Genomic DNA, 14,712 nt, shown 5'->3' with positions numbered 1-14,712 from the left:
CTGCAGCAAATTTGCCAAAACTGCGTAGAAGAAAATAGTATTAACAACCAGCCAAATGTATTAAATACGCTAAACGAATTAAATACATTATTCAATTCGCAATAAACAAAAAGGGGATTATTGCGACAAATTTAAATTTATTTCAAATATTATTATTATAAATCACTAGAATTCATTGTATTTAAACTGACAAATACAACAGTTTAAACAAAATCTTAAATTTTTAGAACAAACACTCAATAGAAAAACAGGTTACCCCTCTCAACCCCCTAAATTACCCCCTAAAATAAGAAATAAGCGGTTTTGACTTATTTACAATATTAGTGGTGGTAATTGCTATAACTATTAAATCATTTTACGGTTTAGACTCACTTGTTTTAGTCACTCGCGCGACATGTTTCGGAGAGCCTAGGTCTCCTTTCTCAAGCACTAATAGTGCGAGCAGCGTTCACGACGACCGTGTGTTGAGTACGCAAACAAGTGAGTCTAAACCGCAAAATGATTTAATATTAGTATGTCTCACAACAGTTTAAATTCGATTATTGCTATAACTGTTTCAAATTTTGGGTATCTATGTCAAACGGTCTCTGAGAAAAACGCATTTAACTGATTTGCAAGACCGAAGTGATCCCATATTAAGTGTTCCGTTTGTCAAAACGAAGTTTTGCACGGAACACTAAAAACCACGATTTTTTGGATTTTCCTTTTAGGTACTTGAGCTACTTATAGCAATCCCAAACCCGTTTTGTACTCTCATCTTGTATAAACCGTTTTGTAATATTGTCTTAATATATCTTGCGAAATTTTGTTTCTAGGTATTGACCTAATAATATTTTACCATTACCATTTTAGGTTACCCTATAATTTTTTATATTCATATTTATTTAATAATTTTGATTCCCTATCTGAGAGTTTAATTAGACCGCCTCTATCTTTAATAAATTGATTTTTTTTTTGTCTCTTTTACTGAGACAAAAAAAAACAATAAAGAGCAAATATTCTATCTATCTTGATGTTAAATTTAACTTGATATTTTCCTTCTCGGGTTTTTGCAGACGGACAAATTACATTTTATAAGGTTTTTAGGGTTCCGTACCCAAAGGGTAAAAACAGGACCATATTACTATGCTAAGACTTTGCGGTCCGTCCGTCTGTCTGTCTGTCCGTCTGTCACCAGGCTGTATCTCATGAACCGTGATAGTTAGACAGTTGAAATTTTCACAGATGATGTATTTCTGTTGTCGCTATAACAACAAATACTAAAAACAGACTAAAATAAATACTTAAGTGGGGCTCCCATACAACAAACGTGATTTGTTTGCCGTTTTTTGCGTCATGGTACGGAAACCTTCGTGCGCGAGTCCGACTCGCACTTGGCCGGTTTTTTCTTTTTCTGGCACGGGACCCTTAATGTGTAACAATAACAGTACTTAATTAAGAAGGATCATATTTAACGCTAGCTAGCTTTAAAAATACAAAATCATGAAAGAAAGTCTCTAAAATTCTTATTTTAATTAATAATACAATGAAAAAGTAAAAATAACGGCGCCGAATACAATTTTGTTCTTTTTGGCGTCGAGACCCTTGGCCCGTGAGGTCCAAGTGCCCTAAAGCTTATTACGTAAATTTCCAAAAGGTTAGCAGAGGTCACCAGTGACCGCAGAGCTGGCAGCTTCCTCGCTCAAAGAATAAGTCTTGCAATACAGCGAGAAAATACTGCCAGCATCTACGGCACCATCCCGCCGGGGGATATTTTTTTGTATTTTATTTTAAGATTAGTATTATCTCTTTGTATTTTCTCATATTTATTGAAATTTCGTATTAACTAAAACTGACGATAATACAATATCACAAAGAGATTAAAGGGGCCCACTGACTATCAGTCCGCCGGACGATATAGGCCTGTCAGTTGTTCGGAACTGTCACATTTTTGTTCTAACTGACAGGCCGATATCGTCCGGCGGACTGATAGTCTGTGGGCCCCTTTACAATAATAAAGTTACACTCAACAAATTCCTGTTCTCGAATAACAAATACAATTAAATAAGCACTTACCTCTATTCCCTGTTTCTATTTTTGTATAATTAAAGATACCTCCAATATTATTACTGCGGAAAACTCCGAAGAAACATTAATCAAATGCCTTTCGCTGAAAGAAAACATTACGTGAAAACACTGTGAACCTTCGCTGGGGAGTTTTTAGCTCGGATAAAGGGATCGGTGCAAGTAAAAGGTGATAAGCGAGCATATGAACCGTATGCCAGTAACAATTTTTATGACTTCATCAAATGCTTCATCCACATCCACATGGACCCGGGTATGTCCTTAAACTACGTCCAAAAGAGAGGTATGGGCACTGTGAATGACATCTCGCTTTGTGTGGTAGGGCACAGGACAGCGGATGTCATTCCAGATCTAGAACAGAGCCCAACTGGGGAGGTACCTCCACCTTACAGAAAACCGCAGCCAAATAACACTAGACCCTACTAATAGTGTTGTGTTCCTGCCGGTGAGTAAGGTTGCCAGAGCTCGAGGGAGAGGAGTGTTAGGGTCGGCAACGCGCATGTAACTCCTCTGGAGTTACAGGTGTACATAGGCTATGGAGACTGCTTAACATCAGGCGGGCCGTATGCTTGTTTGCCACCGACGTAGTATTTAAAAAAAAAACATGTTTCGGTGAATCCCATCTTCATAGAGACAACTTCACCTCTAGTCTGACCTTTAAAAGGGAAATTTAAATAAATTATATTTCCCTCAACTATTAGTTATCGGGCCGATCCCTTTAAGTATAGATAAGAATTGAGCCAAGTGAAAAGAAGATAAACTATTAAGTAAAGCACCTACAAAAGCAAAGACAGCCGAAAAGAAGCGAAAAACAGCAAAATTCGGTATAATTATCTGTTAGTCAAACAAATAGTAGTAATAAAATAATCCGCTCATCTTTACTATACTTCTGTGATGTTCAGCATACGACATATATCATAATTATAATCATGATGACAATGACTGAGTCATATGTTCAGCCCAATGTGTGTATGTATATACTTACCGTATGAAATTTTGTTACGTAATTTTCTGTAGAGCGAGCTTTATACTAGCAAGAATTTGCATGCAATTTTCATCACATTGCGGTATGTGATCAAACTTTTGAATGCCGTTTACCTTAGTAGTCGGCAATGTAATGTAAATTGCATTTTTTTTTATACTACGTCGGTAGCAAACAAGCACACGGCCCGCCTGATGTTAAGCAGTCTACACATGCTTAGCCTATGTACACCTGTAACTCCAGAGGAGTTACATGCGCGTTGCCGACCCTAACACTCCTCTCCCTCGAGCTCTGGCAACCTTACTCACCGGCAGAACCCAACACTATTCTAGGGTCTAGTGTTATTTGACTGCGGTTTTCTGTAAGGTGGAGGTACCTCCCCAGTTGGGCTCTGCTCTAGATCTGGAATGACATCCGCTGTCCTGTGCCCTACCACACAAAGCGAGATGTCATTCACAATGCCCATACCTCTCTTTTGGACGTAGTTTAAGGACATACCCGGGTCCTTTTGGACGTAGTTTAAGGACATACCCGGGTCACGGGCATGCAAGTTCTTGCTAGTCTACGCCTCGCTTTAGACCTATAACTTGCATTAAATCGTTATGTCGAATAAAAGCCGAATGAAAAACGATGAGACTTTAAATGGGACATGACAATAATAACCCAACAACTTATTGAAATTTTGTCGAGCATAAAACTCTTATGTTGACAGAAATACTTGTAAACTGAAGCGAATAATAAAGGTAGATTGTCTTTTCCGACGGCAGGCAAGCGTAATATTCTGCGCTCCAGTCACAACACGCACCGCCATACTCATACTCGTTTATTCATAATATTCTTAAAATATTACATGTCAAACATCAGAATATAAATTATTATCATCACATAATTGATAATGAAAACAAATTATGTCTAGAATTCAAATTACAATAAATCATTATGTTCAGTAAATTAAAAATAAATTATAAATAATTATGTCAAGATTAAAATATCATGTCATGTTAGTATATAGTTAGTACATAGGTCGGGCATGTCGAATAATTGCATTACAGTATAAAAAGTTTTATCAATTAGCCATTTTTAAGTTTGTTAATAAACATATTCGTACTGTCTAATATTTTGATGGATAGGTAGAGATGGGCGAAATGTGTCAATAAAAAGAAAAGTGATATATATCTTTCTCTCACTGGGATATATATTACTCTTTTATATCTTTATATCCGTATGTATCACTGGTCCCGCTCGCAACTATGCACTTTGCGTCATCTTATGAGTGAGAGAGAGGAGACTAGAGTAGTTATTATACCGTGGCGAGATTGTTTATTCTTGTTCTTGTTTCTCATAGGCACAGTTGTGCGTATGCTTCGGCAGAGAGGAAATAGTATGAATGCCGTCTCCCTTCCCGGTGTTGCTCGAAGTAACCTAACTCTGTAATTCTTCAGTCCAGGTGACCTGTTACTTATAAAACAAACCCTAAAAACGGAATCATAAAGTTTATCGCCATCATTTTAAGTAACCTAACTGAAATTCTTCAGTCCAGGTGACCTGTTACTTATAAAACAAACCCTAAAAACGGAATCATAAAGTTTATCGCCATCATTATAAAATGAATAGGACAGAAACACAAAAACTATTAATTTTTACGGTTCCGCAATCAATTTGAAGTTATATAAACCGAGGGCCACGAAACGCATTGTTTTAACCAATGGCGGACAACGTCAGCGTCGAGCGTAATTTAAAAGATAAGATAGTTTATTATTAAAGTAGGCATATTACAATGCACTTATGAACGTCAAATAAAGTTACGCCAGCTCTTACCCTACACCTCTGCCTCGAGAAGATTTAAATCCCCCCTCAATTGGAGGAGGGTATCCCAATCGCACGATCGCGAAATGCACGATCACTAAATGACATCATTCTGATATCTATGTACGTTTGAATTGGCCTGTATGTCAATACAAAAAATAAGTCGAGCCCCCGCGTAAAGAGGCCCACTGACTATCAGTCCGTCGGACGATATCGGCCTGTAAGTTAGAACAAAAATTTGACAGTTCCGAACAACTGACAGGCCGATATCGTCCGGCGAACTGATAATCAGTAGGCCCCGTCAAGACTTTCAAGTAACCAAAACGATACTTATATAACTTTACGATTGAATCGATTAAAACCATTTATAGCTGTTTTATTGAACGTGGTTTTTATTCTAAGTGCTTTCGGATCAGATCGGCCATATTTTATTAATGGCTGAGTTAACGATGCGATTACTAAATTAGTGGCTAATAAAAAATTGGGTTAGCGACGGGTTTGTTTTTTACGTTAACTAGTTTACTGCTGCAAATGTCAAAATTTCGGGCAGCAAAATTGGCTTTGTCTGATTATGGGAACCATTAATTTATAGCCCACAATGACCCAATAACAGCTGAGTTAAATTGGAGAGCTCCGTAAGCATTTGGAATCACCCCAGGATGGATTGTTAACCTATTTATTTTAGCCGAACGGCCTATCAATCTGCGGATTATCTTCTAACGCGGACCGTGTTTCATTATAGTCAAATTATGCGTTAAAGTTTCACGTTAAACTGTTATTAAGCAAATGATAACAGATTTTAGGTGTCCTATTAATGTACCTAGATTTTGTTAGTCTTAGTCAAGGAAAAAATAATAAAAGAAAATATAATGTGCTGCCACTGATTGAGAAGACAAATCAAAACAACAGAACATTTGTTCTGTTGTCCTTTCTAGACTGTATCATGTACCTAGTTTGTATAAATACTTTCTATTATAAATTTCTCAGTGTATTAGTTCGCTGTAATGCTGTGTAAATTTTTGAATTAATAAAATAAAATAAAAAAATAAAATAAATGCAAGCTGACTTATTGCATAGTCATTAAAACTGCCAATAGGTACACGGGTTGTTTTTTTATCCCTTAGCCTTTTTTGGTCCTACTAAAAGTTGCTTACTTTTATTATGGGAACAACCCCAAAATCGCAAAAATGAAAAAAAAAAGATCCTCTGATCAGCAAAACAGTATGAAACAGCCAATTGGTTTTGAAGAAAAAAGTAGTGGTCTGTATTTTACGTTAACTATCTATCTTAAAGGGAATATACGTTATTAAATTAAGGCCGTTCCATCGGTTTGCCACTGTCTTTGTCACATTTCGCAAGAAAGAACGGGAAAGAACATACGCGCCAAGTGTCAATTTTGATCGAATTTTGTCGGTTTTTATTTATTTTAAAAATGTTACCTTACAATATCGAAATTCTAAAGCTATGAAATTACTATTTATATTAAGATTGTGTTTTTTTATTTTTTGTTTATAGTATCACATAATAAATAACCGAGTAAAGTAAGATTAAAAGTCCGAGTTAGAGGTTACTTTGGGAATTAATTGTATCGAGCGAAGTGTCATAATTCGTGTATCGGAAGCTATGTTGTTTAAGATAATATAGTCAAGAACTACATATATTTTTTCCACGTCTACGAATATCAACGCCTCTTAGAAAAACATGATCATATAAGGAGATTTTTCGCCTTCTGGCTCAGGGAACCGCCTTAATGAATATTACAGAACTTCCTTTGTCACATATATTAAGGCTTACAGTAATCTCAATTAAGCTTGTGCTGTGGTTACAAGACAATGATAAGTATACATAGATAATTAGATAAATCCACGATACGAACCAATTAGATACGTGGAAAACATTCACGAGACTAATATGAATATCTTTTTTCATTACATTATTATATGTCGCAAGTCGCAACCTAGTTTCGAACCCAGTTCATAATCATAACCAGACTAAAATGTCCGATAAATCTTGTTTTATTATTATAAATTATCATATCCACGGGGGATGTAAATTATCAAATTGCAATTCGATTAACAATTTGATTAATGCGCAATTTATGTACTTGGTATAGTTACCCCCTTACTAAAACTTAGTAAACCTTTGTTACATTTTGTCTCACTCTAACCAAATAGTTACTTTTGTCAAAATGTCAGGGAGACAAACGCTTACCAAGATTTGTTATAGTTGACCAGGGGCCTGACACTCTTTGGTAGAGAAAGATAGTCTTATTGCGATTCCTATAAGAGGAAAGAGAAAATAGTGCAATGCTTTGTCCTTATCACCGACCGCGCATTTTTTCATGCTCGGGTTATGGCATCATAGCAAGGAGGCGATGGCGAAATACCGAAATTTATGTGAAAGAGAAAAAGGATTATGCTGCCATACATGAAACTGTCAATACATGAATATGTATTTCTCTTACCCTTGGTCGCTCGGATGTCTATATAACTACTTGTATATGTCTATGTAGTTGACAGACGTTTATGAGTAACGATATTAGTAATTGAATTAGCTTTGCAGAAAACAAACATACATTAGTCGAGAGCCTCTTGCCAAGAGTCTCTGCACTGATCCGACCGGAGAACCGCGAGACGAGACGAGAAAGAGCGAGATGAAAAGGGAACAGTATGTACACACTCGTTCTCGACCTGTCTCTCGACGAGTGTGTATAGCCCGCATTAGAGTTAAAGATCTTACCGTTTTAGTATACGGGATGTACAACAATTTTCATATTCTTCTACAGCATCCACTGTAATTCTGTTTGTGATTACTGATTAGCACTTACTCGTAAGGTTGCTCTTTATTGCAAAATCAAATTGACAATATATCCAACAATAACCCATTTTCAGTCAATTCAAAGCATTCTGTTGCCCTAATTATTTCTTCGCTTACATCCATATCACGAGATATTCCTCTCAAGCGAATTGCAACCTTAAGACCCACGTATAAAATTGAAATTTTATTGCAGTTTCATCATCGACAAATCTGCTGCCAGTTTTCTTTTGCGCGTATTGTAGTATTATTACAACGGGGTAGGGTTGCTTTTAATCAGTTTTAAGTGTAAGTATATACGTGTTTGTTATCAGTGAATAGTGTTGTGCTGAATCCGGAAATATTACTTAGACTGGATTTTGCTTTTAACGCCATTATCGACTATCAGTTAAAGATATTATAGATAACATGTTGGGACCCGGAAGGAATTTTCTATACACCAATTAAACAGAACAATTTCCTTAACTAAGAATAGTTATTTGTTTTACAAGGGGGAAAAGTTGTTGTCCTCTATTGATACCCGAGCAAGCGAAAGATACCAAAATTGAACCACGAGCGTAGCGAGTGGTTCGAAAAATGGAATCTTGGGCGTTGCGAGGGTTTCAAGGCACGAGGGTTAAACAAATTTTGCCACAGTTAAAAACAAGATTTTTTACCACACAAATACTAACTGTAAAATATCAAACAAAATCAAAGCAAACCGATTCAAAATGAATGTTATTAAATATTTAACAATCAAAATCATCATTTAAAAGTCAATTCTACCAGCAGGCATAAGAAAACAACTCAAAATTTGCATTTGATTACTTTGCCTCACATGCGGATAAAATGCAACTTTCTTATCAGTGTTTGAACAATCAAGAGAGCCTTTACCAGCCGGTGTGATGAAAGTATTTAATACTCTTAAATTAAATAAAAAAGGTAAAATTCAAATAAGCTCTCATGGGGTTATTTGTGTACATTCTGTAAACGTGTGTATTTTATCTTAATACCTTAATACATTTTAATATAAACAACTTACATCCATCCAATAGTTTTCTTCCTTATCTATACCTAAAATTGGGTGAATTACGAAATCACATAGTTTTGTTGTTTTGCTAATATACCAAAAATATTATATATTGTTAATTCCTTCAAAAAGAGACTATTGTTTAAAGAACAACGCCTTATATTCCCAAAAATAGGAGAATTCCGGGAACGCAGTTATTTCATGACATCACTAGTCGGTAGGTAGATTTTTATTGCATCTAGTCACGTACAATGATGCCCACGTACCGCCTTTGCGGAAATTGGTGTAACATGCTTGACTTTTCTATTAATATTTTTATACATAGTATACCTAGATTCCTCCTAGAATCCTCGGTCCAACGCAGATACCCGATGGCAGTTAGAGAATCCGCAAAAACGCCGAAGTTGAACAATTAGTTGCTGAACCAAACATCATTGGTGTGACAAAGGCGCAAAGGCTTCGGTGGCTCGGCCATCTGGAGCGAATGGGAGACGATCGGGCGGTGAAAAGAGCGTTTGAGGGAAAAACGACAGCACGCCGCCCGGTCGGGCGACCTAGGTACCGATGGGCGGATGTGGTGGACGCTGATCTGCGCGAGCTCCAGGTCCAAGACTGGCGAGAAACTGCACAGGACCGGGATCAGTGGCGAACTGTCGTGTTGGAGGCCAAGACACACTTTGGGTCGCTGCGCCAGAGGAGTAAGTAAGTATACCTAGATTTTTTTAATGAGTCAATAAGACTAGCTAATAGATCTGCCGTCCACGCAAAATAATCGTAGGTTACAATTGAAAATTCATTAATTTACTATAACAGTTTTGAATGATTCACGGTTAGTTTCACTACACTTATATCGACCGGGGTGAAACGGGGGGTCGAAATATATGGAGCTCTAAGGGAGGGGGAGGGGAGCGGGAAGAGAAGGGAAGGCTATAAAGGGGGGGAGAGAGATATGTCTAGTCTTATTATAATTAAAACATCCAAAAAAAAACTAACGAAGGGTAAAAATCTAGCTAATATGGTTAATATACATCAAATTGCTTTTTTTCTAAAATATTGATATGAAGAGAGGAAAATGGGTACCATAAATTCGAGTTACATTAGCCCTAGAGGGAAATTTTACCCACCTATAAAAACCAGTTTTACTCAATCAATAAATTCTTTAAGTTCCAAAGATTACCCTAAACGAATTAATACATGATGTCGTTTTTAATAAATTATTTAACCATTATAAAAAGTTTCCGTGGATGGGTAATGTGCCCTTAGGGCTAATGTAACCCGAGTTTGCGGGACTACGTTGGTATTGAGAAGCGGTTACAAGATTTCGTCCCCTTTCGTCTTAACGCTACATACGTCATTAGCAATTAATTACAGCCACAGATACACTGACACAGTGGCACTTGAGAGCGAGTTTACAACCATTGAGAGTCTTAGGCCGAGCAATGACTAGAAAATAAAATAAATTAATTAAAAAATTAAAAACACGACTGCGGAATTTTAAGCGAACTGAAAAGCTAAAAATAATGTTGATGTTAGTTACATAACTTGATAAATTTAAATTAGAATATAAATGTACACTTACGGTCATTTACAGTAAATACAAAGGTTTTTGCACATTTATGACAGTAAGAATCAAACGCATATGTTGCATATATATTTTGAATCGTCTCTCAACGCTCTTCATTTTGATACCCCACTCGATAAGTTTCCAAGATTTTTTTTTTTCCAAATGTCGCACGTTATTGTGTATTACATCCGCCATGTTGTTTTTATAATGACGTCACATAGCCTATGTTACCCGGGATGACGTAAGGATTCTAATGATATATCATACATCTAAATTGGTTAAGGCATTCAAGTTATGGCGGAATAAATAAACTCACATACATACATACAAACATGAACGCTGAAAACAATACACTCCTTTTTTGGGCAGTCGTGTAAAAAAAGAGAGAGATTGAGTTTTAAAAACTAGTTTTCAATTTAAATGTTAATATATTATGATGGGACGTACCACATATGTCGCTAGTGACGTCGTCACAGTTGCAATGACTAAATTCGCGTTGATTGACGGCAGCGGCGGCTGGTGATTCTATATTATGGGTGTTCACTATCACAGTAAAAAACTACACATTCAATTAACCGACACAAAATACGGTCATTGAACTCTCTTATAGAATTTCGCTATTACGAATATCTTGACGACCGATAGACGCTAACTGCAGCTCATTTTACAAATGGATTCTAGGTTGTGAATGTTGTTTTAAAATTTTATGGAAATATGTGCTAAATTGTTAACACATCGGTTTCGGTCCAAGCAAACTCACCGCACAGCCGTCGCCCGGCCCGCCCGCGCCCGCTCCAAACAAGACATATGTACTTAGGTAGGTAACACGATAAACTAAAACACCTAGTTACTTTTATCACAGCGACATAACACAACCACGGTGTTTTTGCATATTGATAATAATAATAATAATAATAATAATAAAATACTTTATTGCACACTACAAAATAAAGGTTACAGAGAATACATTGGAATTGATCTTATTTAATGACATATAAGTTTTTGTTTTTGACGAACATTGTTACGAAAGTTCAAGGTTTTCCTTTTATATTGAACTCGAGTCGATTTTGTAAACTTTTTTCACATTCTCCCGTTAAATTCATTCATTTTAAATACCTCACAACAAACAAATTATGTGCACTTACTGCTTAAACTCTTGGTTAATTATTTATAATAAAAAAATGCCAAAATTCCATTCACGCGCGTACTTTAAAATTGACTACTAACTAAGGTCTGTTTACAAACAAGTGACAATATGGCGCGCACAATGCGCGCGCATTCGACGAGAGGGCGCAAGGTCAAACGGGCTACGGAGCGCCGCTCCAATTTTACCTCTTTCTTCATAGAAAATCTTCTGTTTCACGTGCGGAACTGTAGCGAAACTTCTCTTTCGCTCTCATTGAATTTCCTATTGATTTTATGTACTAAATCTTTTTCATAGGAGCGCAATCCAAAGCGCTCCGCTTCGCGCGTTACCTATGATTCCTATGAAATTATAGGAGTAGGCCGAGTAGTATAGGCCGTCTATAAACTTATAATGAATAAAGGTAATTATTTAATTGGTATTTTACTTTTGTACGATAGATCTTAAAGAGTAATATATTAATTAGGCACTATAATTTCATTATGATTATTTATGGGAGTGCACTGCACAAGCGCTCCTTAGAGGAAGCCGCGCCTGATTGACGGATTGTCAGCTGGCGCAATTGGTAACGCATTGGACCGGCAATCCAAGGATGTGGGTTCGAGTCCCACGTTGACCAGTTGTGATCATCGTTAATTTTTTCATTGTGATTGACATCTGTATATACAAATTTATAGATAGTTTTCAATTTGTACTTTTATTACTAGCGACAAGCGCTTCATCTTAATTTAGCGAATACTCCACATTGTACCTACCTTATATTATGTATTACACAATATCAGCTGCAGAGAAAATGTACCCCCCTGCATAGAATTTTGTATGCAAAGGTGCTAAGCGAACAGTATTGCTGACTGTACTATCGAACAATCTGATTCCTGATCTTTTCACATTTTACTACGTCATTGGAATTACATTGATTTAACCTTTTGTACGCCAATCACCGATATATACGCACCGTAGGTTCAACGCCAAAGACTGATTAATCGGTCATAGACCACAGAGCAACATAGACCTATTGCTCATGCATAACGTTAAATTTCAGTTTTGACACTTCGGTGACGTGGCGTCTGGATGACAGCTTTTGTGTTTGACACGGCGTCGAAAAGGTTAATTTTTTTTTTAATTTTTTATTTATTATAAACTGATCGGAGATACACCCTAGTCACACCTGATGGAAAGTGAAGACAGGACCTAAGATGGAGCTCACCGGTTCAGTAAAAGCCTATTCACTCTTGTTTTAAAGAGACCGAGGTCATATTGATCAGGGAATACAGATGGCGGGAGCGCATTCCATTCCTTAGCCGTCCGTACCAAAAAGGAGGAGGCAAAATTTTCAATTATTATTGAAATTACCGTGAAAACTCAATGGTGGGTCATAAGTCAGTTTGTTCGATGTAATGTAGTGACGTTTGTCTTTTGTGTTCTTAGATTCATGTATATTCCAAGTGCTATAAATAATGGCTGGAGTGACTGAGTAATGCAACTATGAAGAATAATGAAAAAAAAAAACCGGCCAAGTGCGAGTCGGACTCGCCCCCCGAGGGTTCCGTACTTTTTAGTATTTGTTGTTATAGCGGCAACAGAAATACATCATCTGTGAAAATTTCAACTGTCTAGCTATCACGGTTCATGAGATACGGCCTGGTGACAGACAGACAGACAGACAGACGGACAGCGGAGTCTTTTTAGGGTTCCGTACCCAAAGGGTAAAAACGGGACCCTATTAAAATGAGCAGTATTTTACTTTGGTACAACATACACTAATAAATGACGATATTCGAAAAACACGTGAGTGAAACCGCTATGTTAGTTAAGTAAATGACAATATTATACAATAACGTAACGTCCTCATCAGGACATTCTTAAAAGTGATCATTTGCCTTATCCATGCCGATGCAATCTAGACCTAAGTTACTGCACAATATTGCACGTTTACTGTTACAACTAATTATTATATGACCCATAAATGTTAGCAGCTGTCTCCCGGCCTATACATTGTATCTGACACTGACAGATAATGCGAGCAACAGTGCTTGCAAACAATTTGCGACGCGTTGTGAGCCGTGACAGAATGTGTCATGGCAACACAGTTGGAATGCCCGTGAATGCCCGTTATTTCTTGAGTGCTGTTGTTGAGTACACTGGAACTAGATTAGTTAGCCAGATTTACCTCTTGGCGTCGAAGTGTAGGGTGAGAAACACGTGTTTTCCATGTATCTAGAGGTAGATTCAAAATTCTAATTCTTAATATTGTCTTCGGTTACCGCGATAGTTACTCATGAAATAAAACTATGAAAACGGATTATATAGCTGATGTGTGGCTGATGTCAAGCACCGTCGACCTAGGTCTGCAGTCTGTGAGCATGTCATGGATAAAGCCAATCACTCAATCAAGTTTGATAAGCCTCTGGTTCTTGCCAAGGAGAAGCGTTACATACCCAGAATGCTGCGCGAGGCCATTGAGATTAAGAAATATCCAAACTTTAATAGGGAAGATGGCTTTTCTCTACCACCAGCTTGGGATCCTGTAGTCCATCTGATAAAGGAGCAAGCGAGACATAGACTGTGAGACCTTAGTGTTGGATGATGTTGGACATTAATATGTTTTGAAAAGATGTGTCCCGCCGAGTTTGTTGCCGGTCCCATATTGGGATACCCCCCTACAATTTGGGAGGGAATTAAATCTTCTCGGGTCCGTGGTGTAGGGTTGGAGCCGGCGTAGTTTTTATCGCGTATATATATATCTTTACTTGAAAATAATTGTAGTGTATAACTAGCCTTATGAACCGATTTTGCATGTACAACCAGCCTTAAAGTTTATAGTCTATGATTGTTCATTATTTTAGTATGTGGGTATTTTTGCACTTTGTAATTTTTCCTCAGTCACCCGTTGACCACGAACGCTGTAAAGGGTTCGAAACGTCGGGATGTATTATAAATTCAATATACGCGATATAATCCGTTTTCATAGTTTTATTTCTAATTCTTATTTAACAATCTGTAACTCTAAATTCTAATTCTAATTTAACAATTTAACAATCTGTTACAGTTTTGAACTGGCTTTTTTGAAATTCCTCTTCGCGATTTAGTTGAATGGTATATAGTTAGTTCTGGGAAAGGACATAGGATAGCTTTTATCCAAAAATCATCCCTTGAGGGTATGAAAAGGGGGACGAAAGTTTGCATGGGAAATGAATAACCGCTGAACCGATTTAGATGAAATTTGGTATAATCTACATTTTTGATTTAGTTGAAAATGATACCGAACCTAACATGTATTATTTCTAACCTGAAACATACGTTCGAGCTTCGCAATCTTGTTCAGTGGA

The sequence above is a fragment of the Cydia strobilella genome, chromosome 2 (genome assembly GCF_947568885.1).
Source record: "Cydia strobilella chromosome 2, ilCydStro3.1, whole genome shotgun sequence".
In the NCBI taxonomy this organism is placed as follows: Eukaryota; Metazoa; Arthropoda; class Insecta; order Lepidoptera; family Tortricidae; genus Cydia; species Cydia strobilella.
The sequence above is the reverse complement of the archived record's forward strand: the minus strand, read 5'-3'. Positions refer to the sequence as shown.